At 40.8% G+C, this 21,204-nt stretch overlaps 1 long non-coding RNA gene across 2 annotated transcripts in view; it reads right to left on the minus strand.

Moving 5' to 3' along the window:
- LOC129484222 (uncharacterized) overlaps positions 1-19,598 on the minus strand; it is an 86,887-nt gene extending 67,289 nt beyond the window's left edge. Inside the window, exon 1 of one of the 2 annotated variants that reach the window (XR_008658378.2) lies at positions 19,509-19,598. This is a non-coding gene — a long non-coding RNA (uncharacterized lncRNA). The remainder of the gene's footprint in view (positions 1-19,508) is intronic. The other variant, XR_008658377.1, reaches the window with a different exon arrangement.
- Between the last annotated feature and the right edge of the window lie 1,606 nt (positions 19,599-21,204).

Here is a 21,204-nt window from a genome sequence, read left to right on the forward strand (position 1 = left end):
CAGAAAAAGCAACTCCTTATTGGAGAATCTATTTCAAATGTTAAAGGAAAGTGGTGACAATTTGTTGTTTTCATTGTATAACTGAAAATAGCCAAACAGTACAAAAGCAAGACTTTCAAGATGTCTAAAAGAGAGGCCGTGGCAGAACTAAAGGATCATGCCATTTCTTCCCCTAGAGGCAAGAACTAGTGTTTATATGATACTTAGTAGGGACCAGGAAATGCTGATTCACTTGATTCTCATAATAAGCCTCTAAGGAAGATATTAATGTTATCCTCGTATATAGATTATATCATTATATAGATGCCTAATGTCACTCAGGTGTTAATAGCATAGCTATTATCTGAATTGAGGAAGTCTGTATTCCCTACCACTAGAATAAAATTTTTCAAACATAAACACACATTGAAATTATGTGGAAAACTTGTTAAAACAGACTGCTTGGTCCCACTTCTAGAGTTTCTGATTTAGTAGGGCTTGAGTCAGAGCCAAGAATTTGAAATCTAACAAGATCCAAAGTAATGCAGATACAGTTGGCCTACGATCCTACTGCGCTTGGTTATTGCACTTAATAGCCCTTGGTATGTCACTACTTTCCTACCTAGGATTCTGCAGCACTCATGCTGCAAATGGCACAACACAAGTGTGATTATTAGACTGTCAGTTCCTCAGGGTCATAATTAATCACCCAACCATAACACCACAGATATGTCAAACTTCTTGATCAATAGACTAGGCAAAAAAAAAAAAAAAAAATACAAGTGCACTAATGAAAGGTTAAGTAAGTGTACCATGTATTTTACTATGTTTTAGGTTTAGATATGACACACATTATAACTAAGGCAAATCATTCATGAATTGAGTTATGAATATAGCTGTGTGCATTTTATATCATTTGATGCTAGTGGCCGTATTCCCAATTATTTGGTGATGGTTCATCATGTATATTTTTATACCCCTAAGCTGTTTCTTTTGACTAGAAAACTCCCTAGTTTCTTACTAACAAATAGACATAATACTCACCCTTCAAGGTCCCACTCACTCTCCACTGTAAAGTGTGAAGTTTCCTAGTTTAAAAAGAATGTGAAATGATAGATCACTGTTCCCTGAACTAGATTATAGCAAAAACAGGCTGAACTCCAAGTCAGTAGCTTGAAATCATCAAAACATGAGCTTTGTGAATTCCTCTTGTCATATCGAGATGCCTTCATCTCTGTCATTGTCTTTTTCCTATATTTACTAACTTTTTCATTGACCTTAGGCAATGAGTAGCTTGAGTTTAAGAACCAGAATAAAGGAAATAAATGCATAACTGAGGTCTTGACTTTTGTGAGATTCTAGGAAACAGGCTATATCAGCTTATCAAAGTACTTTAAATTTTCATGAAGTAATTTTCCAGAATTTCAACTAATAGAAGGGCCTCACAGCCTTTGAAGTAAAAAACTTGAAAATGATATTCAGTCTAGCAAAATTAAAGCCCTTGAAATGCATAAAACCCAACCATTCTTTAGTAGAGTTTGCTTTATCCTGGAATTCTCCATGACCCCATTCTTATAGCCTTACAGAAACACCACCTAGCTTTGGAAGTTAAAATCAAATAAGCATGAGGGCAACTTCTCAGTCTTATGCAAAAAACAATCAATGCTGACAATCTTGCTGTTTGACTCTTATTCAGACAATGAAGGGAAAAGTGAATTCCTCAAGATCTTTCTTCCTTATTTCTAAGGCACCTATGATGCTTTGGTGTTGATACAACATAGGGTCAAAATCAGAAAGAAATTAGCCACCTCTATACTGTCTGGAATGCAATTTAGTCTTCCTTGTGTTTTACAGTTAAAAAGGGACTTAGTAATGAAATACTTGAAATTCAGAGAGCATGAGGCATCATAGAATAGGTACCTATTATGATAAGTACTAACCATGTGAACACAAAATGTGGGTTTTACAGGGGACACTTGAAGCTTCAAGTTCTTGAGAAATCAGAGAAGTGGCAGATCCAAGAAGCCGTTAGGTCTCAGATTCCAGATTCTATGCATATAGATCTCCTTATGGGATGCTTCACATTGCCTGACTTCAAAATATTCTACAAAGCTATAGACAAAAAACAGCATGGCATTGCTATAAATGCAGACACATAGATAAATGGAACAGAACAGAATATCCATAAATAAATCTACATATTTTAGCCAACTGATTTTCAGCAAAAGAGCATACATTAAAGAAACGACACCATCTTCAATAAATGGTACTCTGAAAACTGGATATTCATATGCACAAGAATACAACTAGACTCCTATCATTTGCCATTTAGAAAAAATCAAATCAAACGGGATTAATGACTTAAATGTGAGACCCCAAACTATAAAACTACTAGAATAAAATATAGGGGAAACACTTCAGGACATTGGTCTAGGCAAAAATTTTATAGGTAAGACTTCAAAAGCTTAGACGACAAAAACAAAAATAGACAAGTGGGATTAATAGTAAATGAAAAAGCTTCTGCACAGCAAAAGAAACAATCAACAAAGTGGAAAGACAACATGTAAAATGGGAGAAAATATTTGCCTACTATTTATTCAATAAGTGATTGATGTCCAGAATACATGAAGAACTCAAATAACTCATCAGCAAAAAAAAAACAAACAAATAATTTGACTGAAAATGGACATAGGATTTCTCAAAGGGAGACATAAATGGCCAACATGTCTATCAAAAATTGTTCAACATCTGTAATCATCAGGAAAATGCAAATCAAAACCATAGTGACATGTCATCTTACTCCAGTTAGAAGGGCTGTCATCAAAAATACAAAAAAAAAAAAAAAAGCAAGCACTGGTAAGGATGTGAAGGAAAGGAAACTTTTATACACTGTAGTTGGGAATGTAAATTAGTGCAGCTACTTTGGAAAACAGTGTGGAGGTCTCACAGAACACTAAAAATAAAACTACCATAGTATCCAGCAATCCTGCCACTGGGTATTTATTCAAAGGAAAGGAAATCACTATATCAAGGGGATACCTGCACTTCCACGTTTATCACAGCACTATACACAATAGCCAAGGTTAAGAATCAACCTAAATATTCATCAACAGATGAACAGATGAAGAAAATGTGGTATGTATTGTGAAAGGAAAATAAATCTTGGGGCCCCCAAATCACTAAGCTAAAGAGAGTAGTCAAGCTGGGAACTGCTTAAGGCAAACATGTCTCCTATTCAAAGTTACCCCTCTCCTTACTGAGATAAATGCATATCTGATTGCCTCATTTGGAGAGGCTAATCAGAAACTCAAAAGAATGAAACCATATGTCTCCCTAAGACCTGGAAACCCCCTCCCGACTTCGAGGCATCCCGCCTTCGCCTTGAGTTTTCTCACCTTTCCAACTGAACCAATGTACATCTTACACATATTGATTGATGTCTTATGTCTTCCTAAAATGTTTAAAACCAAGCTGTGACCCTACCAGGTTGGGCACATGTCATCAGGAATTCCTGAGGCTGTGTCACAGGTGCAGGTCCTCAACCTTGACAAAATAAACTTTCTAAATTAACTGAGACCTGACTCAGATTTTCAGGGTTCACAATATGCACAATGGAATAGTATTCAGCCATTTAAAAAAAAAAACAATGAAATTCTGTCATTTACAGCAACATAATGAGCCTGAAGGACATTATGTTAAGTGAAGTACATCTGGCTCAGTAAGATAAATACCACATGTTCTCACTCTTATGTGGGAGCTGAGAAAAAAAAAAAAAGGTGAACTTACAGAAGTAGAATGAAGAATTGTGGTTATTCAAGGCTGGGAAATTCAGCGGGAAAGAAAACATAGAAAGATGCTTTTTAATAGACACAAAGTTACAGCTCAGTGGGAGGAATAAATCTTAGTGTCTTGTAGTGCTGCACAATGATTATATTCAATAATAATTTCATGTATATTTTCTTTTTTTGAGACAATTTCACTCTTGTTGCCCAGGCTGGATTGTGGTGGCAAAATCTCAGCTCACTGCAACCTCCACCTTCCAGTTTCAAGTGGTTCTCCTGCCTCAACCTCCCAAGTAGCTGGGATTGCAGGTGCTCACCATCACACCCAGCTAATTTTTGTATTTTTAGTAGTGATGGGGTTTCTGCACGTTGGCCAGGCTGGTCTCAAACTCCTGACCTCGTGATCTACCCACCTCGGCCTCCCAAAGTGCTGGGATTACAGGCGTTAGCCACCGCAGCCAGCCTAGTGTACATTTTCAAAAAGTTAAGAGGATTTTGAGTGTCCACAACACAAAGAAGTGATACATATTTAAATGATAGATATGCTAATTACCCTAATTTGATCATTAGTGTACACATGTATAGAAATATCACTCTATTCCATATATATGTGCAATTATTACAAGTCATTTGAAAATAATATAAAAAATTATGTAAAAAAGTAATGAAAAAGCAACACGAGCAAAAACGAAATGAAACTCTACAGCAACAATCATGCACATTGTGTTGTGCACACTATATTAATCTCAGAGTATTACTAATGTTTTTAAAGATGGTCTTTATTAGTCCATTTTTATGCTGCTGATAGACATACCCAAACTGGGAAAAAAATAGATTTAATGGACTTATAGTTTCATGTGGCTAGGGAGGCCTCACGAACATGGTGGAAGAGAAAGGATCTTCTTACATGGCAGCATCAAGAGGGAATGAAGCAGCAGTGAAAGCAGAAACCCTCTTAATAAAACCATCAGGAGGTATGTTCCAAGATGGCCAAATAGGAACAGCTCTGGTCTGCAGCTCCCAATGTGCTCCTCACAGAAGACAGGTGATTTCTGCATTTCCAACTGAGGTATGTGGTTCATCTCACTGGGACTGGTTGGACAGTGGATACAGCCCATGGAGGGTAAGCAGAAGCATGGCAGGGTGTTGCCTAACCCGGTAAGTGCAAGGGGTTGGGGGATTTTTCTTTCTTAGCCAAGGGAAGACATGACAAACTGTATCTGGAAAAACGGGACACTTCTGCCCAAATACTGTGCTTTTCCCAAGGTCTTAGAAACTGGCAGACAAGGAGATTCTCTCCTGTGCCTGGCTTGGCAGGTCCCATGCCCATGGAGCCTTGCTCACTGCTAGCACAGCAGTCTGAGATGGAACTGCGAGGTGGCAGCCTGGCTGGGTGAGGGGTGCCCGCCATTGCTGAGACTTGAGTACATAAATAAAGCTGCCAGGAAGCTCAAACTCGCAGAGCGCACTGCAGCTCAGCAAGGATTACTGCCTTGATATACTCCACCTCTGTGGGCAGGGCATAGCTGAACGAAAGGCAGCAGAAAACTTCTGCAGACTTAAACAGCCCTGCCCTGTCTGACAGCTCTAGAGAGAGCATTCGCTCTCCTAGCATGGCATTTGAACTCTGAGAATGGACAGACTGCCTCCTCAAGTGGGTCCCTGAACTCCTTGTAGCCTACCTGGGAGGCATCTCCCAGTAGTCGCCAACAGACACTTCATATAGGTGGTGCCCCTCAGGGATGAAACATCTGGAGGAAGTGAGAGGTGACAGTTTGCTGGCAGCCCTCTCAGCCCTCACTCGCTCTCGGTGCCTCCTCGGCCTCAGCACCATTCTGGCCATGCTTGAGGAGCACTTCACCCTGCTGCTACACTGTGGGAGCCCTACTCTGAGCTGGCCAAGGCCGGAGCCGGCTCTCTCGGCTTTCGGGGAGGTGTGGAGGGAGAGGCACTGGTGGGAACCAGGGCTGTGTGCTGTGTTTGCGGGCCAGCTAGAGTTCCGGGTGGGCATAGGCTTGGCGGGCCCTGCACTTGGAATGGCCGGCCAGCCCTGCTGGCCCCAGGCAGTGAGGGGCTTAGCACCCAGGCCAGCAGCTGCAGAGGGTGCACCAGGTCCCCCAGCAGTGCTAGCCCACCGGCGCTGCAATCGATTTCTCGCCAGGCCTTAGCTGCCTCCCCATGGGGCAGGGCTCGGGATCTGCAGCCCTGAGTCATGCCCCCCACCACGCCATGGGCTCCTGCATGACCTGAGCCTCCCCAACGAGCACCACCCCCTGCTCCATGGCGCCCAGTCCCATCGACCGCCCAAGGGTTGAGGAGTGCAGGCGCACGGTGCAGGACTGGCGGGCAGGTCCACATCTGGCCCCAGTGCGAGATCCACTTGGTGAGGCCAGCTGGGCTCCTGAGTCTAGTGGGGACTTGGAGAACCTTTGTGTCTAGCTAAGGGATTGTGAGTGCACCAATCAGCACTCTGTGTCTAGCTCAAGGTTTGTGAACACACCAATCAGCATCCTGTGTCTAGCTCAGGGTTTGTGGATGCACCAATCGGCACTCTGTATCTAGCTAATCTGGTGGGGACTTGGAGAATTTTTATGTCTAGCTAAGGGACTATGAATGCACCAATCGGCACTCTGTATATAGCTCATGGTTTGTAAATGCACCAATCAGCACTCTGTGTCTAGCTCAGGGTTTCTAAATATACCAGTTGATGCTCTGTATCTAGCTAATCTAGTGGGGACATGGAGAACTTTTGTGTCTAGATCAGGATTGTAAATGCACCAATCAGCACCCTGTCAAAATGGACCAATCAGCTCTCTGTAAAACAGACCAATAGGCTCTCTGTAAAATGGACCAATCAGCAGGATGTGTGTGGGGCCAGATAAGAGGATAAAAGCAGGCTGCCTGAGCCAGCAGTGGCAACCCACTTGGGTCCCCTTCCACACTGTGGAAGCTTTGTTCTTTTGCTCTTTGCAATAAATCTTGCTACTGCTCACTCTTTGGGCCCACACTGCCTTTATGAGCTGTAACACTCACCTTGAAGTTCTGCAGCTTCGCTCCTGAAGCCAGCGAGACCACAAACCCACCAGGAGGAATGAATGACCCCAGACGCACCGCCTTAAGAGCTGTAACACTCACCACGAAGGTCTGCAGCTTCACTCTTGAGCCAGCAAGACCACAAACCCACCAGAAAGAAGAAACTCCAAACACATTCGAACATCAGACGGAAAAAACTCCGGACACGCCACCTTCAAGAACTGTAACACTCACTGCGAGGGTCCGCGGCTTCATTCTTGAAGTCAGTGAGACCAAGAACCCACCAATTCTGGACACAGAAGGATCACGCAGCAATATTTGCTGTTCTGCAGGCTCCGCTGGTGATACCCAGGAAAACAGGGTCTGCAGTGGACCTCCAGCAAACTCCAACAGACCTGCAGCTGAGGGACCTACCTGTTAGAAGGAAAACTAACAATCAGAAAGGAATAGCACCAACATCAACAAAAAGGACATCTACAACAAAACTCCATCTGTAGGTCACCAACATCAAAGACCAAGGGTAGATAAAACCACAAAGATGGGGAGAAACCAGAGCAGAAAAGCTGAAAATTCTAAACACCAGAGTGCCTCTTCTCCTTCAAAGGATTGCAGCCCCTCGCCCACAATGCAACAAAGCTGGATGGAGAATGACTTTGACGAGTTGACAGAAGTAGGCTTCAGAAGGTCGGTAATAACAAACTTTTCCGAGCTAAAGGAGCATGTTTTAAGCCATCACAAGGAAGCTAAAAACCTTGAAAAAAGGTTAGACTTATGGCTGACTAGAATAAACAGTGCAGAGATGACCTTAAATGACCTGATGGATGTGAAAACCATGGCATGAGAACTTCGTAATGCATGCACAAGCTTCAATAGCTGATTGGATCAGGTATAAGAAAGTGTATCAGTGATTGAAGATCAAATTAATGAAATGAAGTGAGAAGACAAGGTTAGAGAAAAAAGAGTAAAAAGAAACAAACAAAGCCTCCAAGAAATATGGGACTATGTGAAAAGACCAAATCTATATTTGATAGGTGTACCTGAAAGTGATGAGGAGAATGGAACCAAGTTGGAAAACACACTTCAAGATATTATCCAGGAGAACTTCCCCAACCTAGCAAGGTAGGCCAACACTCAGATTAGGAAATACAGAGAACAACACAAAGATACTCCTTGAGAAGAGCAACTCCAAGACACATAATTGTCAGCTTCAACAGGTTGAAATGAAGGAAAAAATATTAAGGGCAGCCAGAGAGAAAGGCTGGGTTACCCACAAAGGGAATCCCATCAGACTAACAGTGGATCTCTCGACAGAAACCCTACAAGCCAGAAGAGAGTGGGGGCCAATATTCACCATTCTTAAAAAAAGAATTTTCAACCCAGAACTTCACATCCAGCCAAACTAAGCTTCATAAGTGAAGGAGAAATAAAATTCTTTACAGACAAGCAAATGCTGAGAGATTTTGTCACCACCAGGCCTGCCTTAAAAGAGCTCCTGAAGGAAGCACTAAACATGGAAAGAAACAACTTGTACCAGCCACTGCAAAAACATGCCAAATTGTAAAGACCATTGATACTATGAAGAAACTGCATCAATTAACAGGCAAAATAACCAGCTAACATCATAATGACAGGATCAAATTAACACATAACAGTATTAAACTTAAATGTCAATGAGCTAAATGACCCGAATTAAAAGACATAGACTAGCAAATTGGATAAAGAGCCAAGATCCATCAGTGTGCTGTATACAGGAGACCCATCTCATGTGCAGAGACACACATAGGCTCAAAATAAAGGGATGGAGGATGATCTACCAAGCAAATGGAAAACAAACTAAAAGCAGGGGTTGCAATCCTAGTCTCTGATAAAACAGACTTTAAATCAACAAAGATCAAAAGAGACAAAGAAGGTCATTACATAATGGTAAAGGGATCAATTCAATGAGAAGAGCTAACTATCCTAAATATATATGCACCCAATACAGAAGCATCCAGATTGATAAAGCAAGTCCTCAGAGATCTACAAAGAGACTTAGACTCCCACACAATAATAACGGGAGACTTTAACACTCCACTGTCAATATTAGATAGATCAATGAGACAGAGGGTTAACAAGGATATCCAGGAATTTAACTCAGTTCTGCATCAAGCAGATCTAATAGACATCTACAGAACTCTCCACCCCAAATCAATAGAATATACATTCTTCTCAGCATCACATTGCACTTATTCTAAAATTGACCACATAAGAAGTAAAGCACTCCTCAGCAAATGTAAAACAACAGAAATCACAACAAACTGTCTCTCAGACCACAGTGCAATCAAATTAGAACTGAGGATTAAGAAATTCACTCAAAACTGCACAACAACACGGAAACTAAACAACCTGTTCCTGAATGACTACTGGGTACATAATGAAATGAAGGCAGAAATAAAGATGTTCTTTGAAACCAATGAGAACAAAGACACAACATACCAGAATCTCTGGGACACATTTAAAGCAGTGTGTAGAGGGAAATTTATAGCACTAAATGCCCACAAGAGAAAGCAGAAAAGATCTAAAATTGACACCCTAACATCACAATTAAAAGAACTAGAAAAGCAAGAGCAAACACATTCAAAAGCTAGCAGAAAGTAAGAAATAATGAAGATCAGAGCAGAACTGAAGGAGAGAGAGACATAAAAAAACCTTCAAAAAATCAATGAATCCAGGAGCTGGTTTTTTGAAAAGATCAACAAAATTGATAGACTGCTAGCAAGACTAATAAAGAAGAAAAGAGAGAAGAATCAAATAGACGCAATAAAAAATGATAAAGGGGATATCGCCACCGATCCCACAGAAATACTAACTACCTTCAGAGAATGCTATAAACACCTCTACGCAAATAAACTAGAAAATCTAGAAGAAATGGATAAATTCCTGGACACATACAGCCTCCCAAGACTAAACCAGGAAGAAGTTGAATCTCTGAATAGAACAATAACAGGCTCTGAAATTGAGGCAATAAGTAATAATCTACCAACCAAAAAAAGTCCAGGACCAGATGATTCACAGCTGTATTCTACCACAGGTACAAAGAGGAACTGGTACCATTCCTTCTGAAACTATTCCAACCAATAGAAAAAGAAGGAATCCTCCCTAATTCATTTTATGAAGCCAGGATCATCCTGATACCAAAGCCTGGCAGAGACACAACAAAAAAAGGAATTTTGAACCAATATTCCTGATGAACATTGACGTGAAAATCCTCAATAAAATACTGGAAAACAAAATCCAGCAGCACATCTAAAAGCTTATCCACCAAGATCAGGTCGGCTTCATCCCTAGGATGCAAGGCTGGTTCAACATATGCAAATCAATAAATGTAATCCATCACATAAACAGAAACAAGACAAAAACCATATGATTATCTCAATAGACGCAGAAAAGGCCTTCGACAAAATTTAACAGCTCTTCATACTAAAAACTCTCAATAAACTAGGTATTCATGAAATGTATCTCAAAATAGTAAGAGCTATTTTTGACAAACCCACAGCCAATATCATACTGAATGGGCAAAAATTGGAAGCATTCCCTTTGAAAACTGGCACACGACAAGGATGCCCTCTCACTGTGACTACTATTCAACATAGTCTTGGAAGTTCTGGCCAGGGCAATCAGGCAAGAGAAAGAAACAAAGGGTATTCAGTTAGGAAAAGAGGAGGTCAAATTGTCCCTGTTTGCAGATGACATGACTGTATATTTAGAAAACCCCATTGTCTCGGCCCCAAATCTCCTTAAGCTGATAAGCAACTTCAGCAAAGTCTCAGGATACAAAATCAATGTGCAAAAATCACAAGCATTCCTATACACCAATAACAGACATACAGAGAGGCAAATCATAAGTGACTTCCCATTCACGATTGCTACAAAGTGAATACAATACCTAGGAATCCAACTTACAAGGGATGTGAAGGACCTCTTCAAGAACTACAAACTGCTGCTCAATGAATTAAATGAGGATGCAAACAAATGTAAGAACATTCCATGCTCATGGGTAGGAAGAGTCAATATGGTGAAAATGGCCATAGTGCCCAAGGTAATTTATAGATTCAATGCCATCCCTATCAAGCTACCAATGACTTTCTTCACAGAATTGGAAAAAAACTAGTTTAAAGTTCATATGGAACCAAAAAAGAACCCACATTGCCAAGACAATCCTAAGTAAAAAGAACAAAGCTGGAGGCAGCATGCTACCTGACTTCACACTATGCTACAAGGCTACGGTACCCCAAACAGCAGGGTACTGGTACCAAAACAGATATATATATATATAAATATATATATATATATCAATGGAACAGAACAGAGGCCTCAGAATTAACACCACACATCTACAACCATCTGATCTTTGACAAACCTGTCAAAAACAAGAAATGGGGAAAGGATGCCCTATTTAATAAATGGTGCTGGGAAAACTGGCTAACCATATGTAGAAAGCTGAAACTGGATCCCTTCCTTATATCTTATACAAAAATTAATTCAAGATGGAATAAAGACTTAAATGTTATATCTAAAACCATAAAAACTCTAGAAGAAAACCTAAGCAATACCATTCATGATATAGGCATGGGCAAGAACTTCATGAATAAAACACCAAAAGCCATGGCAACAAAAGCCAAAATAGACAAATGGGATCTAATTAAACTGAAGATCTTCTGCACAGCAAAAGAAACCACCATCAGAGTGAACAGGCAACCTACATAACGGGAGAAAATTTTTGCAACCTACCCATCTGACAAAGGGCTAACATCCAGAATCTACAAAGAACTCAAACAAATTTACAAGAAAAAAACAAACATCCCATCAAAAACTGGGCAAAGGATATGAACAGACACTTCTCAAAAGAAGACATTTATACAACCAAGAGACATGAAAAAATGCTCATCATTACTGGTCATCAGAGGCAAATCAAAACCACAATGAGATACCATCTCATGCCAGTTAGAATGGCAATCATTAAAAAGTCAGGAAACAACTGATACTAGAGAACATGAGGAGAAATAGGAACACTTTTACACTGTTAATGGGAGTGCAAATTAGTTCAACCATTGCAGAAGACAGTCTGGTGATTTTCCAAGGATCTAGAACTAGAAATACCATTTGACCCAGCAATCCCATTACTGGGTATATACCCAAAGGATTATAAATCATGCTACTATAAAGACACATGCACATGTATGTTTATTGTGGCACTATTCACAATAGCAAAGACTTGGAGCCAACCCAAATGTCCATCAATGATAGACTGGATTAAGAAAATGTGGCATATATACACCACGGAATACTACGCAGCCATAAAACATGATGAGTTCATGTCCTTCGCAGGGCCGTGGATAAAACTGGAAACCATCATTCTTAGCAAACAATCACAAAGACAGAAAACCAAACCCTGCATGTTCTCACTCATTGGTGGGAACTGAACAATGAGAACATTTGGACACTGGGTGGGGAACATCACACACCGGGGTCTGTCAGGGAGTGGGGGGCTGGGAGAGGGATAGCATTAGGAGAAATACCTAATGTAAATGATGAATTGATGGGTGCAGCAAACCAACATGGCTCACATATACCTATGTATCAAACCTGCACATTGTACACATGTACCCTAGAACTTAAAGTATAATAAAAAAATAAATAAAATTAAAATAAAACCATCAGATCTCATCAGACTTATTCACTACCATGAGAATGGAATGAGGGATACCGGCCCCATGATTCAATTATCTCCCACAGGGTCCTTCCCACAACACATGGGAATTATGGGAGTGCCATTCAAGATGAGATTTGCCTGGGGACACAGAGCCAAACCGTATCATGGTCCCTGTACTTAGATAACTTTATGAAAAAGTTATATACAGTAATCTCCAGGGACTTCTCTCTCCAACCTTTACTCATCTATTCAAGAAATGCCCTATCTCTGAATTCCTCTTTTACTCTGTGCGTCTAGAGACACTACTGCATCACTTCCACATGCTCTGCACTGTGGCACGTTTAGAAAGAGATGCAGTAATGAAAATGACTGGAACTATAGGGCCACACACTCTTGTGTTTCAGTTCTTGATCTGCCACTTTGATTAGCCTTGTGCTAATTACTTCTTCTAGTCAAGCATTCTTTTTCTCAAGTGATGTGGTGAGGTGGAAAGGTGACAATGTATATCAAAGTGTTTCACAAATATACTAAAAAAAATTGTAGATTCTATTTTAGAGGGGCAACAATAGTTATCACTATCAACCAGAAGAGTGAAATATCTTTTACACTAACCATTGTATAAGGATGTAAATAGAGCATTAACAGGGGAGGAAATGAACAACTTCTTTAGGCCAGCTCCCTAGAGGTGGCAATTACCAAGAACAATTAAGCAGAGCTTTCACCTCACTTCCCAGTGAGTTCAGACCCACAGCTGCTCAGTGTCTCTGACATGGATTCTGCTGAGAGGCTTTGGAAAGAAGAGGATTACCTGGCAGATTCCCCACTGGGGATTGGAATATCAAAAACTGCAGCTTTTGCAGATAGTGCTATTAAAACCTTGAGCCACAACTCTGGTGCTTGCTGAGTGCAGGCAGTTGGCTTTCTTTGCTTCTTATGAATCATGAGACAATGCATGCTTTGGATCTTTTTAGCATCCTTGGTGAACTCAGGTACTTTAACACCCCAGTTTTGGGGTAACCAGCCCATGGAGCTCAATTCCTAAATATAGAAGCCAAAAACTGTGTACTCATTATGTGCCTGGCATGACATATCACAGATGACTTCTGGAATTGTGTATTCTTTTAACATTATAGTGCAAAGTTGACATATTTTGCGTGTTCCCCATATGAGAGACTTTATAACAACATAGCTTACCACTAAAAAATACACAAGTTCAAATAGTTTCTTTCCTCATGCTCTGTAGTAACACTGTAGGCGCATGAGCTAGGCTTGGCAAATTGGCTATTTCTTACTGCCACTTTGAAGTGGAGGCAGTAGTATAAGGAAACATGAGTAGCATTCAGTAATAGCAGCAAAGATGCATCAGCATCCATGGTGGCTGTGGTGTCTGAGCTGGTGGTAGCTCCCAGTACTGACAATCTTCTTCCCATGGTGGTGTGACCATCACTGCAGTACCCTGACAATTGGGGAGCTTTCCTTTATTACTGACAATTCTTCACTTGATAAACTGTCTATGATGCTTCCAATAAATTACCTTTCTATGTTAAGCAGGTTTCTATTATTATTGGCAACCAAGATTTATGTAAATATTATGATTGATATTAGAAACCCTAAATTAAAAGACATAAAAATTATATTCAGAGAAATTTAAAAAATGTTTCTATAGACACAGCCTGACAAGTAAAATATGTAGGTGCTTTCTCGTCTTCCAATTATATTGCATATTTTCACTAAAAATATCTCATAGGCTCACAGAATTATAGAGCAGAAAGAACCATAAGAACCACCTTGTCGAAAAAGTCCATTTTAAGGTAAGTGTGTGCTGAACTAGACAGGGTGAGTATAGCAAATGCATGGCAAAGCAAACTCTAAAAAATACCAACCTCTTTTTCCCTAACTATGTGCTCTTTCAAATGCAAAATTTGTTTCTTGAATATGAGGGTGAGGAAACACATCTTGATAGAGTGGAAGGGTGACATTGAGCTTGATAGATTGAAAGGTTGACACGGTACTTTTTTTCTGACTGTATAAAAGTCAGTTCTGCTTCAGGCATAATGAGAGATGAACAGGTAAAGAGGTAAAGTAAAGGCAATCTGGAAAGTTTAGACTTTAACACTGTAAGCCAAAAAGAAAATTCTAATCACTCCAACTGACTGAAAAGACAATCTCTTGGCCAAGGGGACCACAGAGTAACCTTGAAAGATGAGTTTTCAGCCATGACTAAATAGGAGTTCCCTATACCCTTCTCACTCACTACCACTAGGCTTTCTTCCCTAAGGGTTTACCAGAAACCGGCCCTTTCAAAAGACTTCATCTGATATCAATCAACAGCCTGATGCTTCCCCTATTTTATGGTTGATAAGAGACCAGGGACTACTCACTGCTTCTGGCCAGTCTTTGGAGAATCCACAGTAAAGGTTTTCCTGTCCTCTGCTTCACTTTTTGATGCCAGAGGGCCCAAACCTTTATCCTCAGATCATACTGGTGCCACCGCCAATTTTGTACACGAGTCCAGCGAGGGGGGGCTGTATTTGTCAGGGTTCTATAGAGGAACAGGACTAATAGGATAGATGTGTATATGAAAGGGAGTTTATTACAGGGAATTGACTCACACCATCACAAGGTGAAGTCCCACAATAGACCTTCTGCAAGCTGAGGAGCAAGGAGGCTGGAGTCCCAAAACCTCAAAAGTAGGGACGCTGACAGTGTAGCCTTCAATCTGTGGCTGAAGGTCTAAGAGCCCCTGGCAAACCACTGGTGTAAGTCCAAAAGTCCAAAGACTGAAGAATTTGGAGTCCTTTGTTTGAAGGCAGGAAGCATCCAGCACAAGAGAAAGATGGAGATCAGAAGACTTAGCCAGTCTTCTACCTTACTTCTACCTTCTTATGCCTGCTTTTATTCTGGCCGTGCTGACAGCTGATTCGATGGTGCTCATCCAGATTGAGGGTGGGTCTGCCTCTCTTACTACACCTGACTCAAATGTTAATCTTTTTTGGTAACACCCTTACAGAAACACACAAGAATAATATTTTGCATACTTCAATCTAATCAAGTTGACACTCAGTATTAACTATCACAGGAGGAATAAGGCTTGTCAGAATGGCCAATATGCAGGCTGAAATCCTTTATGAAAAATAAAGCCCTCTGCCAGGTGCGGTGGGTGGTTCACACCTGTAATCCCAGCACTTTGGGAGGCTGAGGCAGGCGGATCACGAGGTCAGGAGTTCGAGACCAGCCTGACCAACATGGTGAAACCCTGTTACTACTAAAAATACAAAAATTAGCCAGGGGTGGTGGTGTGCACCTGTAATCCCAGCTACTCAGGAGGCTGAGGCAGGAGAATCGCTTGAACCTGGGAGGTGGAGGTTCCAGTGAACTGAGATCGTGCCACTGCACTCCAGCCTGGGTGACAGAGTGAGACTTCATCTCAAAAAAATAAATAAAGAAAGAAAAATAAACTCTTTTTCCCAAATTTATGGACCTCATCATTCTTCAGTTGACAGTACGTAGGTAGTGGTGATTCATGAAGGAATAGGAGAATGATCCCTTAATAATGCTATTTCACTTTACATTTATGTAGTGCTTTCTAGTTTATTAATGGTAGTATTGGGAAGAAAAAAATAAACTGCTTTAACGCTTATGTTTCCATTTTCTTGCTCTCCAATACTGGCTTCAGGGCCTCCCTCTGGTTCCACCTCTATGCTACTGTAAATCAAAAATAACATTTCTAAGCTCTCCCCCCAACAGTTTTCTGAATAGACCCCTCCTTTCAACCAACAGCATTCCAAAGTTAACCGTGTGAACCTAAAAGTGTCTGAAACTCAATCAATTTATAAGATTTATCTTGCCAAGTTTAAGGATGCACCAGAGACACAGTCTCAGGACGTCCTGATGCCCAAGGTGGTTGGGGTGCAGCTTGATTTTATACATTCTAGGGAGACATGAGACATCAATCATATGTGAATGATGTACTTTGGTTTGGTTTGAGACGGCAGGACAAGTTCAAGTTGGGGAGGGGGCTTTCAAGCCATAGGTAGATAAGAGACAAACTTGCATTTTTTATTTTTGAGTCTTTGGTTAGCCTTTAACTAAATACACAATTTACATTTGAGTGAAAGGTAAAGGAATAGTCATTTATGCCTTAGTCTGGTTTAGTATAACAATAGGGCAAAAGAAGCAATCAGATATCTGTCTCAGGTGGGAAGAGGAATGACTTCGAGGTCTGTCTGTCCTTTGCCCATAAGGAATTTCCTTGTGGGCAAATTTTGAGGGAAGTATGTGGCTTTAAAGAAATCTTTGTAGCTCTTTTGTTTAGGAATAAAATGAAAGGCAGGTTTGCCTGTTGCAGTTCCCAGCTTGACTTTACCCTTTGGCTTAGTGATTTAGGGGTCCCAAGATGAATTTTCCTTTCACAACCTGAAAACTAGTTCAGGCTGTTACAGGTAGTTAGATAGGGATGAGCGGGGCAGGAGAGGGCTCTTTCTCCACCTGCTAGAAAAGTCAGGTGATTGTTTGACAATTATCAGACTGCCTCTCTAAAAATGAAAATTGGCAGCCCACCCAGGGCCAGGCAGAGGCCATTTCCTGATGATCCACAGCTATTAACATTAAAGTGTTAATTGAAAGCAGATGCCAGGGAGAAAAAGCTTCCTGGGCATGCGCACTAAGAGACAAAATGGTGAAATATGACCTTCCGGCTACGGTCCGCTGGAAAAAGGGAAGAAAGCCTCGGATGGGCGTGACTGCAACTTCCTAAATACAGCGTGCAGTGATCAGTTCCCAAGGGTAAGAAGGGCACTGGGCATGCGGGAAACCCACCCTAGGGGTAAAATCGTGGGAAAGAGGCAAACCTGTAAAGCTCTGGGATCAAGATTGAACGTTCTCTTTTTCCTTCAGGCGCCCTCTTAGATGTCTTCCAAGTAAGCTTTGCTTTCTTTCCTGTTCTAAAGCCTTTTTTTTTTTTTTTTTTTTTTTTGAGATGGAGTTTGGCTTTTGTTGCCCAGGCTAAAGTGCAATGGCGCAATCTCGGCTCACCACAACCTCTGCCTCCCGGGTTCAAGCAATTTTCCTGCCTCAGCCTCCTGAGTTGCTGGGATTACAAGCCTGCGCCACCATGCCAGGCTAATTTTGTATTTTCAATAGAGATGGGGTTTCTCCATGTTGGTCAGGCTGGTCTCAAACTCCAGACCTCAGGTGATCCATCCGCCTTGGCCTCCCAAAGTGCTGGGATTACAGGCGTTAGCCACCGTGCCCGGCCTTAAATTTTTTTAAAATAAACTTCCACTCCTCCTCTGAAAGTTGCCTGGTCTCATTTTCTGCTTTATGCCCCTCCGTCAAAGTCTTTCTTCTGAGGAGGCAAGAAGTTGCTGTGGACCCATGCAGATTCACCGCGGGTAACTCGGGGTAACTCAGATACCTATCACCAGTAACAAGGCCATGATGGGAAAAGGGAGTCAGACATGCCGCATTATACTCTCCTGTCTTTTGGAATTCAGGCACAGATGACCAGCATTAACATTAAAATAGATGTGAAGACTGATAAATTAGAGTCTTTGAAGCAATAAGACACCAAATTCTAGCCTGACTCTAGCATAGCATCAAATGGCAGATAGCAGGCCCTGAAAGAAATTGAAGTATTTTACCCCAAATTATATTTTTCTGACATATATAGAAATGGCCTGGCAAAGCTGTCTCTTGTGATAAAAATCTACATTCTATAGAGAATCCCTATTAGTTCATTACTTTCTTTTCCCTGATCCTGGAGAGTCAACTCTGATACGAAACATTGACAATCTATTTTCTCTGAAGCCTGCTACCCGGAGGCTTCCTCTGCATAATGGGAATCTTGGTCTCTGCAACCCCTTATCTTAACCCAAACATTCCTCTCTATTGATTCGATGTCTTTGGACAATAACTTACCTCTTTCAACCAACTGCCAATCAAAATCTTTGAATCTTTCCGTGACCTGGAAATACCCCTCACTTAGAGTTGTCCTTCCTTTCCAGACTTAACTGGTGTACATTTTACATTTTACATGTATTGATTGGTGTCTTATGTCTCCCTAAAATTTATAGAACCAAGCTGTAGTCTGACCACTGGGCATGTGTTCTAGGAATCTCTTAAAGGCTGGTCACTCATATTTGGCTCATGATAAATCTCTTCTTTTTTCTTTTTTTTTGAGACCAAGTCTCGTTCTGTCGCCCAGGCTGGAGTGCAGTGGCGCAATCTCAGCTCACTGCAAGCTCTGCCTCCTGGGTTCAAGTGATTCTCCTGCCTCAGCCTCCCAAGTAGCTGGGACTACAGGTCTGCACCACCACGCCCAGCTAATTTTTGTATTTTTAGTAGAGGCATGGTTTCACTATGTTAGCCAGGATGGTCTCGATCTCTTGACCTCATGATCCTTCCACCTCAGCCTCCCAAAATGCTGAGATTACAAGTGTCAGCCACCGTGCCCAGCCTAAATGTCTTCAAATATTTTGCAGAGTTTGACTCTTTCCATTGATACCATATACCTAAGAGAACTTATGACAAGACATTGTACTCATTTCTTTTTGGCAGTGTCAACTGTGAACTCCTTAAGGGTTCCCTACCTCTGGTCCCTTTGTCCCAGACCCCACTGACAATCTCCAGGCTACTATATTGCAGCCACAAGATAAGCATGTGTTAACTCTTTCTTAAATAAATGAATAAGTTAAAGGATGAGGTGAATATTAGGAGATAAATGAGACTGAGGGAGTATGTGCAGCAAGTGTATTTTCATCAGCATAAATCAGATGTTCAATAAAAGTAAATCTACTTATGTTCTGTTGCTGCTCTCTTCTAATTAGAGTTCTCTCCTCAGATAATGTCAAGAATTTAAAGTTGTCAGTTAAAAGATAATGCCATCTCTTCTGACTTAAAAGAGTCTCCTTTGTTTATATGCTTAGTTTTAAGAGTTTTTTTCTCCCATTCCCTCCCCTTTTTCTTCCATTTGAGTAGATGGTTCTTACAAGGAGAAAATCCAGAAACTATCAATTGGCTACCTTGATGTGATCCTCTTCATGAGGAAGCTTGGACTTCTCCCTGCTTCACAGATGGGTTATGAGATAGTCCAGAGAAGCTGCATTCTAAGAAGCATTATGACCTGTCTTCTTAGAAACAACACGGCATCACTTTTACCACATTCTTTTGGTCACAAGGAGAAGGAATTACAGATCACCTGATTTCAGATGCATGTGTGAGGTAAGGCTTAAAATTAAGGCACAAACTGATGTGGAACTGTAGCATGATAAATATATTTGGTCTTTGTTGCTGGTTCATGGTACAGAGTTCTTAAAACTCCAGGAATTTCCTGAATGATAGGAATGTCTTTTGTTATTCATATGGTGGCCTACTTAATGACACTTTATTTTATGCTAGTGAATTGCCTTAAGGTGGAGTCCCCAGATAGCATCAGGATGGAGGTGGTCACCAGAAACACCAAGAAATCAAAGCGTTGGAACATTAAGTTCCACCCACATAAGTTTAGAGAATGTAGGGGGAGGAGTTGAAGATTAAGCTGTATAAAGAAATGTGTAAACAATGAGCCTTGATGAGCTTCCAGGTTGGTGAATACATTCCTGTGAAGGGGAGAGAGGAGAGTCACTTACACCCTAACTCAACAGAGAGGCTCCTGGGCTCAGGACACCTCCAGACCTTGCCCTGTGTATCCCTTCATCTGGCTATTTATGTGTATTTTTTATTGTATTCTTTCTAATAAACTGGTAGACATGAGTAAAGTGTTTCCCTGAGTTCTATGAGCAATTGTAGTAAATTATCAAACCTGAGGGAGGGTTGTTGGAACCCCCAATTTAATTTAACGGTCAGAAACAGGGAAGATGTGAACTAGTAATTGGAATCTGAAATTACAGGAATCTTGTGAGACTGAGCCCTTAATTTGTGGGATCTGATGATAAATCTAGGTAGAGAGTATCAAAATTAAATTGAATTATAGGACACTCTGCTGGTGTTGGAGAATTGGTCAGTGTTGGAAAAAAAGCAATATACATCTGATGTCAGAAGTAGAGAGTGTAGAAAAAAATAACCTTTGTTTTCTGAAATGTCTTGGTATCTGGTGAAATTCAGAAATCCTTGAATTAGGGTAATTACAAGTTTCTCTCAATACTCTGCTTCCACACATAACATCTTCAAACCAAACAACCCTCCTTATCAAGAAGACTAGGCAGTTTCTACTGAGCAATGTGTTTCAGTTGCCCACTAGCCTGCAGAATTATTATATATATATAATATATTATATATGTGTGTATATATGTATGTGTGTATATGTGTGTGTGTGTATATGTATGTACGTGTGTATGTACGTATGTATGTGTGTGTGTGTGTGTGTATATATTTATGCAGTCCCCTTAAACCCCAAGATCTACTCTCATGTCCTAGGTATCCAAGATCATGCCCATTGGTATTTCAGTCTCCTATCTCTTTCCAGACTAATTGATTCTCATTTCAGTCACTTAGGATACAATTGTTTCTTTATTTTCTTTTTTCACCTATTGTGAAGGCATATACTCTGTATCTTATTTCTTATGATCTTTCTTTTCTGCTTTTCAACCTCTTTTTTCAGAACTACCTGCCTCATGAAAATCAATTCCATTGACTTTCAAAGCTATTATTTCTTACAAGGGCTTTGAGAGTCCACATTAGAAATCAAAAACTTAATATATTTCTCATTGCGTTAGTGAA

This window comes from Symphalangus syndactylus, chromosome 6, assembly GCF_028878055.3.
Source record: "Symphalangus syndactylus isolate Jambi chromosome 6, NHGRI_mSymSyn1-v2.1_pri, whole genome shotgun sequence".
NCBI lineage: Eukaryota > Metazoa > Chordata > Mammalia > Primates > Hylobatidae > Symphalangus > Symphalangus syndactylus.